The sequence below is a fragment of the Alosa sapidissima genome, chromosome 6 (assembly GCF_018492685.1).
Source record: "Alosa sapidissima isolate fAloSap1 chromosome 6, fAloSap1.pri, whole genome shotgun sequence".
NCBI classification, from domain to species: domain Eukaryota; kingdom Metazoa; phylum Chordata; class Actinopteri; order Clupeiformes; family Clupeidae; genus Alosa; species Alosa sapidissima.
In genome coordinates this window covers 32,586,927-32,607,357 of record NC_055962.1, presented here as the reverse complement: position 1 = coordinate 32,607,357, position 20,431 = coordinate 32,586,927, and the positions used below count along the sequence as shown (strand labels likewise).

The following is a 20,431-nucleotide window of genomic DNA, read 5'->3' as shown; positions in this document are numbered from 1 at the left end:
AATGAGAAACAAAGGAGAACAAGAGAGAACAAGGGAAAGAGACTGAGATGGAGTGAATGGTAGACCAATGAGTACAACTTTTTTACCCTGGCAACATTAAACATTACATCGGGTAACCAAGTAAGCTATGTGTGTGTGTGTGTGTGTGTGTGTGTGTGTGCGTCTGCATAAGTACTGTATGTTTGTGTGCGTAGGCTCACGCAGGGCTTTTAGACGCTGAAATGGCCCTTTAATGACTTAATGAAGCCCCACTCCACTGCTCTGCCATTATCATTAAGGACGGCTGAGGACCTGCGCTCTAATTAGAGGCACGAGCCAGCAGGGGGCGACGCTCTGGGCTCCCTGACACTGCCAGACCATCAGCACTAACAGACACAGACACATCATCACCCCTCACTCCGCTACACCCACAGCCCCACCCTGACTCCACCCCCACCGGACCCCGATCACTTAGTGACAGACAACAGGAAGACGACACACAGAGGTGGAGAGACTTAGGACTTCTCACATGCTACTTGCTTTGGATAAACGGCTCAGAGATGAATACAAACGCACCAAGGTTCACGAATGAGTTGAGTCCTTAAGTGTGATGTATAGATTTACACAAAGCACATTCATGCATTGCAGATGTGAATACTGTGTGCTCTGAGAAATCGTTTCATCTGAGATCATTTACCCACGGGATTGACTTCCCGTAACATCTGGCATCCAAACTCTACAGGATGCATACATAGAGGGGAAACAGGGAAATTAATCATGCTGTAGGAGTCTATTTACAGATATAGGATATAGGACAAGTATAAGCACACCATATTATAACTAATAATAAATCAACTAATGTAGCTTAATATAAATAAATGGTCTTTGTGTTCTCTAAAGGGCTATTTCTGGGTACACACCTGCTGAGGACTCTCCTCGGGTCACTCTTTGGGTCGGGGCACTGTGGTGACCTCTCCCCATGGGCAGCAACGGTCACCAACAACACCTCAGGGACTTGAGCCTTTCCCCTCCTTTGCTTCCGAAAACACCCGCCGGCCGCCGCCGCCGCCACCTCTGCTCTCTCTCACGCTCCGTCCCCAGCGTAGAGCCTGCTACTGTCTGCTCCTGCTGCACTCAGTCACACACGCACACACACACACACACACGCACGCACACACACACACACACACGCACACGCACACACATACGCGCACACACACACACACGCACACGCACACGCACACGCACACGCACACGCACACGCACGCGCACACGCACACGCACACGCACACACACACACACGCACACACACACACACACGCACACACATACGCGCACACACACAGACACACACGCACACGCACACGCACACGCACACGCACGCACGCACACACATACGCGCACACACACACAGAATCTCTCTTTCGCTCTCTCATACACAACATACACACACACACACACAAACACATACAATCTCTCTCTTTTGCTCTCTCATACACAAAATACACACACACACACAGACAGAGAATCTCTCTCTTTCGCTCTTTCATACACAAAATACACACACACACACACACACACACACACACACACACACACACACACACACACACACACACACACACACACACACATGCACACATACAAATAAACTGAATCAGTGGGTCCTGTCCACGATATGTTATCTCTTTTTTTAATCTCTTTTCCTAATGCACAAACGGAGGTGGTATGAGCTTCTCGTGAGAGTCTAGCCCATGAGGGGTGAGTTCAGGCGCTCCAATGCAGAGGCCAAACCGCCCGAGCACACACAGGTTGCCTCTCTCATGGTCTCCCTTTTGAAGTTCAAAGCTCATCTAATATGAAAAATCGCAGCATGACTGAGATAGCAAGTATCAATAAAGCATTCCCAGAGCAACACATACAGCAATATACAGCAAAACAGACTGCCTGAAGGACTCATACAAACATGCACACACACACACACACACACAGATCAAATACAGATTGGAACACATGTAATGGGCCCTGGTATCCTCCTACAATGTACTTATGTATGAGCACAAGTGGCCTTTAAAGGGGCTGAATATGGTATGACTCTATGCTGTTAGGCCGCCTAAGAAAACCCAACTGCTGGACATACAGTAAAGCCATAGCAGATCTCCATCTTATTTACCAGGGCTGTACAACTCTTGGGTGACTATACCATTATAATGATATTATAAATGTGCTGTCCAAATCAAGCAGATGTGATTTGACTTGTCTGACAGATGGGGTCCCGTCCTAGATCGGATGCATGCTACCAGATCACTTCACTGTCTCCTCTGGATATTAGTGTGAGCTGAGCCAGACTAAAAGCGAAGGAATAAGAGAGGAAGGGAGGATGAAAGAGCGAGAGGAGAAGAGAGAGAGAGAGAGACAGGGAGATAGAGAGATAGAGAGCAAGACAGAAGAGGAAGGAAGCAGAAATAAGAGACTGGGATAAAACAAGGAGAGAGAATAAAAGGGACAGGCAGAGAGAGAGAGAGAGAAAGAAAGAAAGAGAGAGAGAGAGAGGGAAAGACAGAGAGAGAGAAAGAAAGAAAGAGAGAGAGAGAAAGAAAGAAAGAGAGAGAGAGAGAGGGAAAGAGAGAGAGAGAGAGACAAGGAGAGAGAAAGATAGAGAAAGAAAGAAAGAGAGATGGAGAGGGAGAGAACGAGAGAGAGAGAGACAAAGAGAGAGAGGGAGAGAGAAAAAGAGAGAGACAGAGAGAGAGAATGAGAGACAGTCCTGAGTTCTGGGACGTAATGAGATTTGAATGGGAAGTGGCCGACACAATAAATCTGTGCCATATGTGTCCATTTCCTGTGTCAGTTCCTTTCACACAGGCCCAACTGACCCTCCCCTGCCCCCCATCACACACACACACACACACACACACACACACACACACCACCGGCCTCTGGCCTCGGACTGGGCCCCGGGGCCCTGCATAAATAAATAGAGCTGACAGCAAACATCATAACACACTCCGTAATGTGTGTGTGTACATGAGTGCATGTGTGTGTGTGTGTGTGTGGTGTGTGTGTGTGTGTGTGTGTCTGTGTATGTGTCTGTGTGTTAATGCATGGCGCCTGTCCATCTATGGGTGCACATGTACATGCACACACTTACAGACACACACACATGCACCCATGTACACACACTCACATATACACACACAAACACACACACACACATGCAGGGTCACAATTACTATGGACATTCACAACGGCTAGACATTTACTTCAACTGCATGCATTTCTGGCACTGGGTCTGTGATCTGTCTTTGTGCGTGAGCATTTGCATCACAATTAAATCTGTACTATGACAGACTCTGTGCATTTTAGAGTCCAGTGTTAGTTTTAGTGTCTCTTGAACATGAAGCTGTTTGTTTGTTTCCAAATGTTTAACTCTGTCAGTCAAACTTCCAAAACATTCAACCACTCTTCAGTGAGGATAACATCTCATTGATCCAAACACTCTTCAACACAAACAGCTGTCAATCAGAGTCCAATTCACACACAATTACACACAGTTCACACACTAACACACTTCTTTACTCCACAGACCGACAGTCAAATGTCGTAGATGAGCAGGTTCATGAGATTGAGATTCCATAGAGACTGAGAGGAGAGGTGGAGCAGGTGTCTAGTCATGATCTCCTGAAATGAGGTAAACTCAGGAGATGGAGGTCTAAACCATCATATTAGAGTAAACACTCACAGAATCTTCAACATGTTCCACAATCCCATGTAAACACACATTCACACACTTCGTCCTCTGTCTCTATTTCAAACACACACACACACACTCTCTCTCTCTCTCTCTCTCTTTTGCTCTCTCATGCACAACATACACACAAACACTCATACAATCTCTCTTTCGCTCTCACATACACAAAATATACACACACACACAGAAGCACACACATGCACACATACACACCGAAAGCCTCCTGTCAGACCAATGGCACGCAAGGGGGCTCCCGTCTGCAGCGTTTGAAGCAGCCAGGAGGAGGCGACTCAGATGAATGAAAAGAAAACAGTGTAATAAAGCACAAATCTAAACAACGGCCCTGTTGCAATCCAGCAGATTTGGCTCTCGTTCAACACAAATGCCCGGAATGTGCCTTTGATTAAAGCCTAATATCTGCCGTCCGTTTCTGAGTGTGTGTGTGTGTGTGTGTGTGTGTGTGTGTGTGTGTGTGTGTGTGTGTCTGTGTGCATGTATGCATGCGTGTTGGTGTCTACTGAATCCAAGTGTGTGTTGGAGTGCACATGTATACACATTCATATGTGTTTGCATGTGTTCATTGGAACTGGAATTTAAACATATGTGTGTGTTTGTGTGTGTGTGTGTGTGTGTGTGTGTGTGTGTGTGTGTGTGTGTGTGTGTGTGTGTGTGTGTGTAAATCAGAGTGTATATTGAATGTGATATGCTTGGCTAAGTGTATGTGAGATTGTGTGTGACATGCATATGTTCGTAAGTGCATGCATATTGCACTGTATATATGTTTAAGAAAGTACAGTGTGTTTACTATTGAATGCTGTGTGCACTTGTGCATTCTTGTGTGTGTCTGTGCGTGTGTGTGTGTGCGTTTGTGTGTGTGTGTGTGTTGCTCTGGCTCCGTTTACAAGGGAAAGACTCACTTTATTGCTTTGATGCAGGAAATATTGTAGCTGAGAGCCGCCTAAATCCACCCAGATCTTTTATTAAAACACCCGGCCACTCTGTCTCCAGCCCCCAACATCTGAGAGACGAGGAAACTCTCTCTCTCTCTCTCTGTGTGTGTGTGTGTGTGTGTGTTGTGTGTGTGTGTGTGTCAAGGATCCTTCTTGTTATACAGCTGCAGGCCGAGGTGGAAACAGGTGATAAGATGAGTCTATGAAAACACTGCAGGGTGTGACACATCACACACACAGCAGAGTGAGATCACTCTCTCTCTCTCACACACACACTCTCTCTCTCTCACACACACAGCACGCGACAAGTTAATGGTGTAAGAATACAGGGACAAACAGAAAGTCACTTAACAGCTCGTTAAAACATTAACGAGGAAATGGACCCCATATCCCACTTTGACACTCCTCTCCCTTGCTTTCTCCCTCTCTCTCTTTCCCCCCTCTCTCTCTCTCTCTCACACACACACACACACACACACACACACACTTGCTCTTGCTACTGGCAATAATCACTTCATTTTAGAGTGAAATTGCCACACCAGTGTTTCTTTTCTTAAACTTCATATATGTTTGTCTTCATTGTTTGTATATGTACTATATTTGCACATACTGTGTATCTGAATTCATTTTTGTGTTTGTTTTTATGGTGAAGGTATGCATATGTCTGTGTGTGTGTGTGTGTGCATGTGTGTGTGTGTGTCTGGGTGGTGTGAAAGAGAGTTTTAGTGTTTAGGGAAGTCCACATGTGTGCATGTGTGTGTCTGTGTGTGTGTGTGTGTGTGTGTGTGTGTGTGTGTGTGTGTGTGAGATTATCCTGTGTAATGTGACTCCAGGCTGCGGTTTTGCGCTCTAATGTTTTCTGACAGACTGCAGTTAGTTTATCACAGCTATCGCCGCTGGCTAACTGAAGAGGACTGCCTGAGGGCTTTAGCTTAGGGCCATGCCTGTGTGTGTGTGTGTGTGTGTGTGTGTGTGTGTGTGTGTGTGTGTGTGTGTGTCGCAGTGTGTGTGTTTGTGTGCTGCAGCATGTAAGTGTGTGTATGTGTGTGTGTGTGTGTGTGTGTGTGTGTATCTTTAAGGGTATAGTGGTTAGTTTTTTTAAGTGTCATACCCTCAAATGGAAAAGACATGCATGTCATCACATTGCTACTTTTACTCTGGTGAGTGTGTATGTGTGTGTGTGTGTCCACAACTGCTAGTGTCTGCAGTCTTTATGGAAACCCCCACAGAGACCTAATTTCCTGTCAGAATAATAACACATAAAAATACATAAATATGTCAGAAATCTCACAATTTCACATTGTCTGTCTATAATATTAAATACTATATATATAAAATAATACATATATATTGTGTGTGTGTGTGTGTAACTGTGTGAGTGTGTTTGTTTGTATTTTTGCAGTAGGAAATAATATTTGCTGATGAGAAGTGACATTTACAGTATGTTTGTTACAGAATTTCCACAGTTGCCAGAAATCTGTCTCACTTCCTACTCAGCAAGGGCTTATCACTGATAGCTGGTATATTTTTCAACACTCTGTATTTCCACATTTTGCCTTTTATGGTAACTTACAGTATAATCATTAGTGTATGCAAAAATTGTATAGTGCATTTAAAAAGGGAGAGAGAGAGAGAAAGAAAGAGAGAAGCTTAGAAAATGAGATGAGGCGTTGTGGTTTAGCTGTTTTTATTCCTACATTAAACCTCCTTTAAATAATTCACATGTTTTGCGGCTCTCTGAAGTTCTAGCTCTTGTGTTTGATTCTTCCTCCCTCCAAGAGTTTCCTTAGAACAGCCACTAATGAGCCAAGCACTCATAGAGTTGGCTATCCCTCTCTCCATCTCTGCATGTGTGTGTGTGTGTGTGTGTGTGTTTGTGAGAGAGTGTGTCTGTGTATGTGAATAACATGTCATGGAGAAGAATATTTATGCTTTGTTTTCAGGGATTCACATCTGTGATTCCACAGATTCCACACTCGAGTGATCGTCCGATTACGCATGCAGGTTATTGATCAGAGAATGGGCTGGTCAGTGAGCGTATCTCCTTGTGACTTCCTGCATTCACTGTACATCATTCATATCCCTGTGAGCTCCTGCATTAACATCATATCTTAGAGTCATTGAGTTTGGAGTCTGTTGTTGCTGCTTTGACTTGATCAACTCACTAGAATAAACACCAGCATCGTTGTCTGACAATGGATGCCACACTAAAAGCCATCAATTTATGAGATTCACTTGTCGCATATGAAACATTCTCACACATATCAAACACATGGACAACATACATGTACACACACACACTCCTGACAGACACGCACACTCACACACACAACAGACACCCCGACTGTGAAGAGAGCTCCTGACGTCCTGAGCGAAAGGGGCGGCCAATGAGTGATGACGGCTGTCATTAGCTTAAGGAACGCTCTCCCATTGGGACCTCCAGTGTCTCTGGAGCCTGTTCAATTACGGGGAACCTTCGCCATTACTGCCGCATTATGACAGATTACGCTAATGTTGGGCCACTCCATAGAGAGAGAGAGACAGTGTGTGTGTGTGTGTGTGTGTGTGTGTGTGTGTGTGTGTGTGTGTGTGCCCGCAGGCCTCATCGCTCCCAAAGTCAACCAATTTTCGTATCGCTAACTCCCTGCCACAATTTTTGTATCGCTAACTCGCTGCTGTGTGTAGTGACTGAGAAAATCTTACTTTAGGAATCGAGACTGGTCCCAGATCAGTGCCAGGTGGATCCCCACGGACAGGACAGGCATGAAGGCTGGGTTGGTCATTTATGCATATTAGTTCATATGATCTGATTTGAGGCTTTCTCCCATGAAATATACAGATACAACAAGAGATTTATTACTTACAGAATGAAATAAATAGTTGTAAAAACAATACAGCTTTTCTCCAGGAGCCACAGCGCATGCACTTCAATCTGGGATCACTTCTTAAGGCATGATGGATGGTTTAGTGGCCATTGGTTTCAGTAAAGTGTCAATTTCTTGGTTTAATTGGAACTACTAATTCAATCCCATTTAGAGTAGCCTATTTAAGTAACTTCATATCAATGAAAGTCAATTATACTTGAAGAAAGAGACTCTCTGTTCTACACACAGATACACACACACACACATTCTCTCTCTCTCTCTCTCTCGCACACACTCACACACACACACACACACACACACACACACGTGTCTGTTGTCAGGCAGCTGCACCTCAAACAGCCTAAGCGTGAAATGTGCGACTCGGCCGGTACAATGGGGCCGTTGTGTGCGGCATGCTGGGAGGTGGTCGTCGTGACAATAGGGCCGGGGAGAAGGCAGCTGCCCGCGTCTGCGGAGAGACTTTATTCTTTCTGGCAGTGGCCCCATTGCGAGGACCCCGCAGGGTGTCCATCCAGCTGCCTGTGTGTGTGAAACTCTTCTGGGGTCAGGTTGTGTGTGTGTGTGTGTGTGTGTGTGTGTGTGTGTGTGTGTGTGTGTGTGTGTGTGTGTGTGTGTTTATGTGTGTGAGAAGGATTTAGGCATTCATGCTTGTCCCCCCTTGCACACCAATTCAGCTGCCAGGCCATGAAAGAGTCTCAACTCCAGAAATCCAATCAATAACCAATAATCATTTATCTCCCAGCAGGACTTTCCTAAACAAACAAAAGTGGGACTCTAAGCCTGCACAGGACAGCCAGGCACATGCACCAATACTCCCGCCCACACACAGAAACACACTCAGACACTCTCACACATATAGTATACACACACAGATCTCTGGGCTATAATGCACAGATTGGATACATTGTTTAATTGCCACTGTTTTTAAAGTTTGTATCAGATATGAAGAGAGGTTTATTTACTGCTTTGTGTTACTGTCTAATATAAAAACCCTGGAAGTGTTTCATTTTGAATGTCACTGCATTTAAAATAAAGATTAAAATATGATTCAATTGAATAAAATTTTCATCTTTGAAACGGACCTCCACCAGGCAAAATCAGCCTTCCGTCACACATGCAGAAAAGTTGATTAGAGATATACCGATTTGGTCTCCACTTGTATTACAATGATAAACTGCATACTATTTTATATTACCACTACCTATCACATTTTAAAACAGTCTCCTTTGGAAGTAGATGCCATGTTAGCTGACATGCTAATCTAAGTGCTCTGTCTGTCTCTCTCTCTCCCTACCTCTCACTCTCTGTCTATCTATCTCTGTTTCTCTCTCTCTCCCCTCTCCCTCGATCTTTCCCTCTCTCTCTCCCCCCTCTGTCTCTTTCTCTCCCTTTCTCCTCTCTCCCCCTCCCCTCTATCTCTCTCTTTCTCCCCCCTCTGTCTCTCTCTCCCTTTCTCCTCTCTCTTTCTCTCTTTATGCCTCCTGTCCCATGGTGCACCGTAATGGCCTTCAGCTGCCCACTCACTGTGCTCAGGCCCCATTAGGAGGTGCAGAGGGGGTCTGGGTCAGGTGAGCACTACTTCACCTGCGGCGGGCAGTGGCCAGGTCCCTGGTCCCAGGTCAGGGAGGGTGGCCATGCGTCACGGGGTCAGGGTTAGCTAAAGGTTTCAGACGGGGGTGGCTGCGCTTCTAAGGAGTAGCTGCAGGTGCCTGAGCTCTGGATACGACCTCTGACCGCACACACGGGAGGAGGTCCTTCTGTCAGGGGCTAGCACAGGAACGGAGGGACTGTGTGTGGATGTGTGTATCTGTGTATGTGTGTGTGTGCATGTGTGGATGTGGAAGTTAGTGTGTGTATGCATGTGTCTGTACATTTGTGTGTGTGTGTGTGTGTGTGTGTGTGTGTGTGTGTGTGTGTGTGTGTGTAACAACAGCAAAAAAAAAGACCTCACATGAGTGACTGGCACACAATCCCCTTCAGTGGCGTTATGGATGACAGCAATGCAAATTAGCACGTGCTTTCTTTACATCACAATAACGCCACGCCATATGAGTCTATATATCAAACGTTACATGTCTTAGACATGATGGATCGGCTCATTTGGCTCCAGAAATGTGATTGTATTTGGGGTTCCTTCGGAGTGCTTTGTCTTCTCTGGACATGTCTATAGAGGACAGATCACTACGGCACAACAGCACAGCAAGTTCATTATTTACATTAGCGTGTTACTCCAGTGGGTCAGTATATGAAAGTGTCGGCGTGTTTCTGGAGGACTAAGAGCTAACATGTTGTGACGTGTGAAATAGTTTCAGCCTATGTGTCCACAGACTGGATTGTAACGCAGACACACACATACACACACATAAAACCTTATACACACATAAACATACAGTACATACAAACACACTCAGTCACTCACTGAAGAACATACACAAACACATATTTCAATTTTGGGCCGATTTCTACATGTGAAAAAAAAAAGATATTTTTCCTCTTGCAAGTGGAAACGATTCATTTTGTCAATCAGGCTGCCACTGAAGCGAGTTCTGATGATTGCAGATAAGAGACCTCCCAATCAGCAGTGTAGGCTGCTGATACACACACACACACACACACACACAGACAGACACACATGCACACACACACATGCACACACACAAACATACACATACACACACAGACACACACAAAGACACACACACGCAAACACATATAAACACACACACACGACCCTCCCAATCAGTGGCGGAGGCAGCCATGTGATCTCCCCTCTCAGGCCCAATAAGAGGAGCAGTCAGTCTGAGCGGAGTGCTGTGTTATTCCTGAGCCTCTATCGCCCGCACTCATCACTAAACCAGCACAGAGGAAGTGTTCCACCACGCTACACAAACACCACCTGTTATTCTTAGCCACAGTGTGTGTGTGTGTGTCAGTGTATATGTGTGCGTGTGGTGTGTAGCAGGCCAAATGTGCCTGAGTATGTATGTGTGTGTGTGTGTGTGTGTGTGTGTGTGTGTGTGTGTGTATAGTCATGTTGTGCTGATAGTTATCAAGTCAAGTGTGTTTGCACATGGAAGTGTTATACTGATGAATGTACCAGGATGTGATTATATGTGCATGATAATGCTATTATGTGTGTGTGTGTGTGTGTGTGTGTGTGTGTGTGTGTGTGTGTGTGTGTGTGTGTGTGTGTGTGTGTGTACTCAGGTGGCATGCCCCATGTGTGGCCGGATTTCAGAAAGTTCTCAGAGGCACGCTTGTCCTCTACGGTTCATGTGTGTGTTAAAAGCCCTTCCAAGTGAGGATGTGTGTGTGTGTGTTTGTGTGTGTGTGTGTTTTCCTGTTAAGTTGTCAATCTGACTGGTCATGTGACGGCGTATCCCATCAGGCTCTGGGTGGGCGGGTGGCTGCCCTCGGCTTCAGGCTGTCCAGCTGTCAATCACTGGGCCTGTGCCGCAGAAGTGTGTGTGTGTGTGTGTGTTGTCAGGGACACAGGGCACGGCGTGTGACAGTGTAATTATGACGGGTTGCCGCGGGGAACCAGCGGTCCGCCATAACGGACGTTTATCGATCGGTTGGTGAGGGGAATTTATCAATGTCCAGACTAGCCGTCAAGCACGCTCACACACATCAACACACACTTATGGGCTGACACAAACATTCACGCACACAGATATACATGCACGCATGCACAGTTTGCACACACACACACACACGCCCACACACACCAACACACACTTATGGACTGACACAGACATTCACGCACACAGATACACATGCAAACACACAAACATAACACACTGACACATTAGCAAGCATGCAAGCACACACACACACACACACTAACACTGACACAAATAAGTAGTCATACAAACATACAGGCACACACACACACACAAGCTCAAACGGTCGTTCTGACCCAAGTCACTCTTGTGCAGTTGCTTAAACGTCTCTGTCGGCTTACAGGAAATGGATTTCTGCAGCCAGACTGAGAGGTTTATTAGCAAACATCAGGAGTCCTGACACTCACTCACTCTTCCTACCCCCCCATACACACACACACTCTCACACACAGACACATTTAGTCTCTAGTTCTTTCTCATGTACACACACTTTTTCATACAAATATATAAACAAACTTTTCCTTTTACACACACACACACACACACACACACCATTGTCAAAGGAACACGGTGACCCCTAAAAGCCATTGCCCCCTCACGTCACGTCTAAGCTGCTGAGCTCGCTGACAAGGAGATGTGGGACTGCACAGAGGCCACTCACCATCTGACCAGCAGAAGAACACACACACACGCACAAGCACAAGCACAAACACACACTCACACACACAAACAAACACACACACACACACACACACACACACAAACGCTCAGCTCACCGCAGGCATTGGTGCTGGCTCAGCCAACATCTTCTTCATGCAACTTCTTGTTTTTCTGCAACTCATCCTGTCTCTCTCCTTCTCTCATCTCTCCATATTCCTTCTCTCTGCTGTAAACGCACCTTACTCGTACCATATCTAACTCTGTCATCTGCTAGGTTCATGGCATGCCAACCTTTAGATACTCCCTATTGAAAGAGTAATCTATTAACAGAGTTAGCTATAAAACAGGGACTAATACACTGTTATTAATACAATACAGAGTCTCTGTACTACCAGTTTAATACATAATGCATGCCAATTAACTGTCACTTGGATTGACTGTATAAATAGTGTTTCCCGTTCTCATGCATCAGACGTGATTAACGGAGACACACTACGGTGCCGCACTCACTCACTGGTGCATCTGCACTGATGTCATATCGTTAACACACATCTCTTGATTGCAGGGTAAATAAATGGAGGGTGGCGAGATCAAGGGAGTCCTCTGATCTGTCAGGGTCAAATTGCTCTATGGGAAACACAACCCACCCATTGGCTGAAGTAGTCCAAGTTCCCGAGTGTTTGACTAGTGTTTACGTAGACCATCGACATGTCTACACACAGAGCAGAGTGAGCAGAGTGAGTGAGTGAGCGAGCGAGCGAGTGAGAATGGTGAATAATCAATAGTGAAAAAAGTGTGCTTGGCTGTACAAGAAGTTAATGTACAGACCCAAGTGTGCATCACATGTGTGTGAAAAGAGGTGCTGAGGCCAATCACTAAATCTGAAACCACAGAATGGATATTCCAGAGTCAGAACACCAGCTCTGAGTTTCATCCCATGACCAGATCTCATAACAACTGTGAACAGTTGCCACACACACACACACACACTATACATATATATATATACACGTACAGTATTCACCTCATTCAGTTCCGCCCATTTTTTTAAATTCCACGTTGTCTTTAAACTTCCGGTCAGCTAGCTACGTCTAGTTAGCTTCATTGGGATAATACGGCAGAAGAGGATAGAGAGGCTAACTTGGGAGGAAAACGACAAATGCCATCAGGAGGTCAGACTGCAATATTGTACTTCGCTACCCAAGGCTGTTCAGCCCTACGGCAGTGGCCGCTGTATCGTATGGAGAAACTCGCAAATCCTTATCTGTTTGGTAACTATGGTAACTAGTTTAGAAAGTCACTACAGAACAGCCGCTCCAAAGTCAGTGTTTTCCTAACTTCAGATAGGAAAGGTGAATAACAGAAATGTCTTAAGTCACCAAAATCCTAAATAAACGTTCCTAACTTTATGATGACCCATAACATATGATGCCAGTCATCTCGATAGAGCTCTGCTATCTAAATGTATCGCAATGGATGTACTGCTCATCCCTCCGTCTCCAGTCCTCCTGTCCTTCCTCCCAACTCCCACAATCCTTCTCCGTTAGGCCTCGTCAGTGTGCTCCACACATGACAGCATGTCTTCCTTAAACAAGGTCACTTTTAATTAGTTTCTTACTCTTCTTAAAAGCCGGCTGCACTTTAATTACCTCTGAGTTTCCATGGAGATATTTTTAAGTGTCATGAAATGAAGTCTGCGCGGAAGACTGCACTGTATGGACGGCGCCAGACATATTTATTGCTTCAAGGACAACTGGTGACAAACTATATTTGGTTCAACACATATGCTTCTTGAACGTGGAGTAAACTATTCATTACCTCAATTTACATGCATGCAACAAACATGAGTCTCTAAAGTCTTTAATAAGTTTTCATAAAATATTAAATATTTTTTCATAAAAGTATTACTGTCACTCTCTCAAAGCTGTTGAATTTCAGTCATGGTTGTTTAAAATCCATTTATTCACAGCAGCTATGATATCACATATGTACATAATCCGCAGTAAAACATTTTCAGATTTAATTTAATTTCAAATGTTACAATATCAGCATGCTAAAAAATTAAATGAGTGATCATTTCTAAACAAAAACAAAGCCATTCATTTAGCTGCATTTCTGTAGATTCTGATAGGCCGACTGGGGGAGGCTTGCACAGCTGGTTTGGCGCTGCCTTCATATTTGCTGTCCCCAAATAACAGTAGCAGGAATAAACAAAAAATTAAACCTTGCTCTGTCCAGATCGTCTGGAGGGGGAAATTGCATTCTGCTCCCACGCACACACTCACACACACACACACTTACACACACACACACACAAACACACACTTGCTTGTCTGCACTGCAGACCATTCTTCTGACCATCCGTATTAAAAGCAGCCTTAGCACAGGAAATGATGTCTTGTGTGTGTATACAGCGCTTGGCCTCCGTGTGCCAGCCCCAGTCAAACTCCTTAGAGCTCCCAGACTGTCTGCACTCTAGTGAGGGGTTCCAATAAAGACAGGCTGCAGGATCCAGTCGGATTACTGACCAGGGGGTCACTCACTACTAAATAGAGGCTAATGACGCATGGATGGGGGGGGGGGGTGGGGGGTAGAAGGATGTTACTATTACCATTCATCCTACACCTCTTTTTTTCTTTCCCCTCAATGTGGCAACGTTATTGTAGAAGTTGTTATGCTGTTTGTTTTTGTGATTTGGCAACAATTGGCCATTGAATTGAATTGAGTCGAAGGATGTGGGCAGGGAGAGAAACAGAACTCTGCCATGGTAACTGTTTAGGATGCAGCCTATTATACAGGTGTGTGTGTGGGTGCAAGTCAGGGCAACTAAAAAATGGTATGTAAAAGATGAAGCATAGAATATTCTACATTTACTCGGATTCAGATATTTCAGGCAGTAAAAGGCAGTATTAAAAAACATCGTTGTTTTAAGAATTTTCGAATGAAATGATTGGTAATTAGCACATTTACAATATAAAAAAAGATTTTTAAAAAATAGAAACACGTTTTTTGATCATTTTTTATATCTTAGAACTTAATCAGAACAGGTGAAAGTGCTTAAAATGTAACACTTTTGTGCAGAAAGACAATATTCCTGCACACAGACACCTACACTCGGACACGCACACATACAGTCACACAGACACACACAGAGGCAGACACACACACACACACACACACACACACACAGCAGGCCCAGTTAGGAGGAGGACACAGTTAAGGTACATAACACCAACAATTATTACACTTGGGTCCAGTAGACCCAAACACCTCTTATGTAATAGTAATATAGTAATGTGGTTGGGGGGTGCAGTCATTGAAAATAAGTTATTTTTTTAAGTTAGTTTTTCACAGAAAATGAGCCAAGGCCATTGAGTTTAAGTTAGAAGAAATAATAAATTAGGAAATATTCAAAACGGGTCCCACAGACAAGGGTTAAATGCTTAAATGCACTATGGTTTTTATGTGATGAACATTCAGAATTTCAACACGATCCGTTCAACCATTTCTGCGCAGGCAGGGTTAGCAGAATCCCACTTGAAAAGAGAGAGCATGAACTACATCAATAAAATTAGCAGGTGTTAATGATCACTTAAGCACAGTAGTGAGAGCTCGAGCAGGTGAATGGGGCCGCTAAATGGAGAGGGAGTGAGAGCTCGAGCAGGCGAGAGAGACTAACGTGTGACCCCAAAGTTTAGCCGCTCTCAAGGACATCATTGCCATCTAGTGGTGCCATGTGTTATGACATAGCAAGGAGGTTCGGGTCATTTGTCTACCTCAGAGGCTTCCCTAGGAAAGGCCACATCTTCAGAGCAATGCCATACAGGAGAGAGAGAGAGAGAGAGAGAGAGAGAGAGAGAGAGATGGATAGTGTGTATTGGTAGAGTGAAAGATAAGAAAAAGGAGAGATAGGGGGAGAGAGAGAGGGTCAGAGAGAGAGAGAGAGGGAAGGAGGGAGAGAGAGATATGGGTAGTGTGTATTGGTAGAGTGAAAGACAGAGGGAAGAGGAGAGAGAGAGACATGAACAGATACAGTGAATAAGACAGGTGAAAGAGAGGGGAGGAGCAGGTGAATAAGAGGGGGATAGAGAGTAAGGAAGAGGGATAGAGAGAGATCAAGAGAGAAAGAGCAAAAGAGAGAGAGAGAGAGAGAGAGAGTGCCATGGGCCAAAATGGCTTGGCTTGATGGAGTTTTGGGGGGCTGTGGTGCTGAAGGGTCTTGTCCTGCTTGGAGGGCTTCTGTCCAGTTGATCTCCTCTGGAGGTAAACCTGCACATCGCCAGAGCTCAGCCCTGGACACAGCTGCTCTATCTGCATAAACACTCCTGCTCGAAGGACCTGCTCCAAACTGCTCCTTAGTTCATTCCGCCCCATATTCCTCTGATTCGCCACCAGCATAACTAAATCCTCACACATTTCTTCCCCACTCAGCCCCCTCCAATTTAGCATTTGTAAGATAAGTGAGTAGTGATGCAGTAAAACACTCCTCTCTCTCTCTCTCTCTCTCTCTCTCTCTCTCTCTCTCTCTCTCTCTCTCTCTCTCTCTCCCTCCCTCCCTCGCTCTCTGATTCTGTCCAACCAGGCAGAGAGAGCTCTCTAAGGGAAGACCCTGGGTCCCAGGTAGCCATCTCCAGCAGCTCGACTTTGAGTGGGCAGTCTGTAGCCTCTCCTTTCGTCCTCCTCTACTCTTGTTTCCTCATCACACATACACAGACACACACACACACACGCACACACACACACACACACTCACACACAGACACCACACCCCAAAATTTGTCAACTTAGCCTGAGGGGTATCCTACTAAAGAGAAGTAATTTAGCTTATCTTATCCAACCAACCCCTCACTACAGCTTTTTTATTCTGGTGGCTTTTTCTTGCTCTCCCACACACACACACACACACACACACACATCTATACACACTCCCTCTCTCTCTCTCTCTCTTGCATTCACACAAACTCACTCTCTCTTTCTCTCTCACATAGACATACAAACACACCATCTCTATCCCTCTTTCTCACTCTTTCTCACTCTCTCTCTCTCTCTCTCTCTCTCTCTCTCACACACACACACACACACACTATTTCTCTCCCTCTCTCTCTCTCTCTCTCTTTCTCACACACACTCCTCTGGAGCACTGCCTCTCTTTTTTTTCTCATTTAGTCCAACAAAGATTGTCCTCCGAGATTGACCTTCCCTGTGGCCTGAGGGCAGGCCCCTCATGCCAGTAACTAGATAACATACTCTATCAGAGCGCTGGGAAAATCACTGGGCGAACGCCGGCCTGATAGTGGCATCAATCCTAACCTGACACACGCGGGGTCAACCATTTATCTCCCACAAGCCCCTCCGGTCAGGCCACCGCCATCTTGCTTTACTATATCCTCTCTTCTCTCTCTCTTTTTTTAATAACCTTGGCCATCTTACTTTTTTCTGCAGAGGCGCAGCATGGGTAGGGAGAGAGAGAAAGAGAGAGAGAGAGAGAGAGAGAGAGGGAAAGAAAGAGAGAGAGAGAGAGCATCTGCAACCTCACCCCCCCCCCCTCCATCCCTCCCCCCTCCCCACACACAACCCTAATCTGCGATAAAGTCCCCTGCTTGCCTTTGATTTCCAGTGAGGCATTGGAGGTGAACAGATTTACGGGGCTTCACTTTGGTGTGTTGCACACACACACACACACACACACACACACACACACACACACACACACACACTCACACACACTCACACACAAAAACACAGAGCACGAGAGAGAGAGAGAGAGAGAGAGAGAAGCAATGGCTCAGAATAAAAAGTAATAGATACAATTGGGCCACTGATGTAAACAGGATTATATGTCTCGCTGCCCTTAAACCCCTGTGTGCAGATATTACTCTGTGTGTGTGTGTGTGTGTAAAATACACTCAGGACTTTATCAGTCACACCGTGAAATCGGTTATCAAAGCAGCACTTGGGCAGAACAGATTTCTGGTCATCAGTTTCCTGTGAGGTAAACGTGTGGAAAATCATATGGATGTGTGGTGTTTGATCTCAACCGATTACCATTGAACTCAGACCAGTACGGTCAACAACACCTTTCTGGGGTATGATAGACAAACACACATGCACACAGGTCCATATAAAATACTCATACTGTATGAAAACACATAAGTATACACACCGTCCCCCAAAACTAACATAAAAACAGATGTGCACACACATACACACAAGCAGACACACACACATACACAGACACAAACAAACACAAACACACACACACAAAAAGAGAGACAAATGGGCAATTCTTTTTCCTAACTTATCACCTTAGCACACTATTGCGAGGCAGCAACCTATGATGACAACATGTCAGTATTTTGTGGAGGTGTTAGTCATTCTAACGTGGCGCGATTGCCTATAGACCCCTGATGGCCTCATTACATTGGTTGATGTGTGTGTGTGGGCCCGTCCCTATTTCTGAGAGATGGGTAATAGGTGCCTTCTGTCTGTCAAAGTGCCTGACAGTAACGCTCACCGTGATTGGCTGCTCCGCAAACACACACTCCATCACTGCCTGCCGTTGCTATAGAGATGCTTCAAGAGTGGCAGTGGATTGGAAGCTGTAGGGGATGAGAGAGGGAGAGAAAAATAGAGAGAGAGAGAGAGAGCGAGAGAGAAACAGATGCCAGAGAGAGACAGAGAGAAAGAGAAAGAGAGAGAAAAAGAAAGAGAGAGCGAGGTTAAATGGAGTCTCATCAATCTTAATGAAATGCAATTATTTCTGCCGGTATTAATCATCGACCGCCATTAGCTTCTGGCCACTGCCAACGACCATCCGTCAAAGAAGCAACATTTCTCTGATTTGGTTTCTTTTGCTGGACTTGTTTGTCTTCCTGCTGCTTAGTTTTTTTTTCTTCGTTTTTGTTGTTTTGCTTTTTATTGAGTTCCCCCCCCCCTCTCCTTGTGGATTTGAGGCTCCTGTTGCACGTTCAGCAGCACCTTTTCACTAACTGTTACAGTTGGATTTGAAGTCTGAGGTTTAACCACTGTATGAAGTTGTACATCCCAGCTAGCTATAGTTAAACTGAAGTGTGAATGTGTGATTTGTGCTGCATACAGCATGTTATTGGTTTTGTCATATAGCATATATGATTCTGTTTTTTTCATGTTCTAATTTAGCGTACATATACCACTTATCATATACCACATATTTCCCTTGGGGATCAATAAAGTATCTATCTATCTATCTATCTATCTATCTATCTATCTATCTATCTCACATAGAAAGCAGTGTGGCATACTGGCCACACATTCAGACTGACTGTCTGTACAGTAGTCATTCCACTGTAGTAGTATTTCCCTTATACTGCCATTTGAATGACTGCTTCAGGGTCTCTCTCTCTCTGTGTGTGCGTGTGTGTGTGTGTGTGTGTGTGTGAAATGGGCAGGAGTAGAGACCACTGCTCACTTAGCCCCTTTCATCCACTTTAACTTGAGTTGTCACTGTTGCATTGCTGGTCTGTGAGGAAGTAGGTGAAGACTGACCTCTAGTGGTCAGACTTTTGAAGGATGGCAGAGCGGCAAAATGTGTCTATCCTGAGGGAGACAGTTCAAGGGTGGAGTCTCCACATTTTGGATTGTATTATTATTATAGTTATTTAATCATTTGTAAAGCACTTCAACCTTGTTGTGATAAATGTGCTATAGAAATAAACTGACTGTACTTGACCTTATGTTCAAGTCAGTATATGTAAAGGTGTTTTCCACAGAATCCCAAATCAGATCATGTAGGTGAAGAACAAGCAATCAGAGGCTAATGCTTAATAAACAATGTATTAATAAGGCTGAAAGAGTGCGCAGTACCATACATGGACAGACACTAGCCCTTTTCACACAGATATCACACAAAATTTGTGGGAAGAGGAGACGTCTTTTTGCAGCATCGTGTGTCTGAAAACGAGGTGAAAATTTACCAGGCTGCTGATCTGTTCACATGATCCGGCATTTTGGAGAGCCAAAAGGCAGGATGAGCTAGCAAATTAAAACGTGACGTGCAACAGACACTGAGAAACACTCTGGGCTTAGGCCATCTTCAGTGGTCCCTGTTTGGAATCTCTGAGTGGTCTCGTTCTCTTCACTGGCCTACTACCCAGAGGGAGACATGGAGACATGTGTGGCATTCAGGAGACAGGCTCTGGATTTTCACTCCACTAATGCTAAAGTTCAGATATTTCTAGTCGAGTTAACCCTTTCATGCATGGTGGCCACATTTGTGGACATTTATTTAACTCCACTTTTGGGTTGGTTAATCATGGTTATTTTCTCCAAACTTCATGTGGGCAGCATCAATAGATGCATAGCAATGTTGTAACTGCAGTTACAGTCTTTTATTACAAATAATAAGGGTTTGATGACATCATCAACCCAAAATGGCTGAGGAGAATAGCTATATGTGCAAAACGCTTCAGGTATATCTGTGAAAAACTTTTATTCCAGTAGGCCAGTTTAGGGGAAAAAATAGTCATTTTTTAATTAAAAGTTATTTTACAACAAAAAACTGTTCCCATATGTGGACATCATCTAACATAGGTATCAGACTATCAG

General features: G+C 44.8%; 1 long non-coding RNA gene across 1 annotated transcript; it reads right to left on the bottom strand.

Moving 5' to 3' along the window:
• Positions 1 to 4,531: 4,531 nt before the first annotated feature.
• LOC121711343 lies at positions 4,532 to 20,154 on the bottom strand. Its single transcript, XR_006032283.1, has 3 exons — positions 20,075 to 20,154; positions 14,174 to 14,176; positions 4,532 to 4,544 (listed from the first exon to the last, which is right to left on the bottom strand). It is a non-coding gene; the product is annotated as an uncharacterized LOC121711343 (long non-coding RNA).
• Between the last annotated feature and the right edge of the window lie 277 nt (positions 20,155 to 20,431).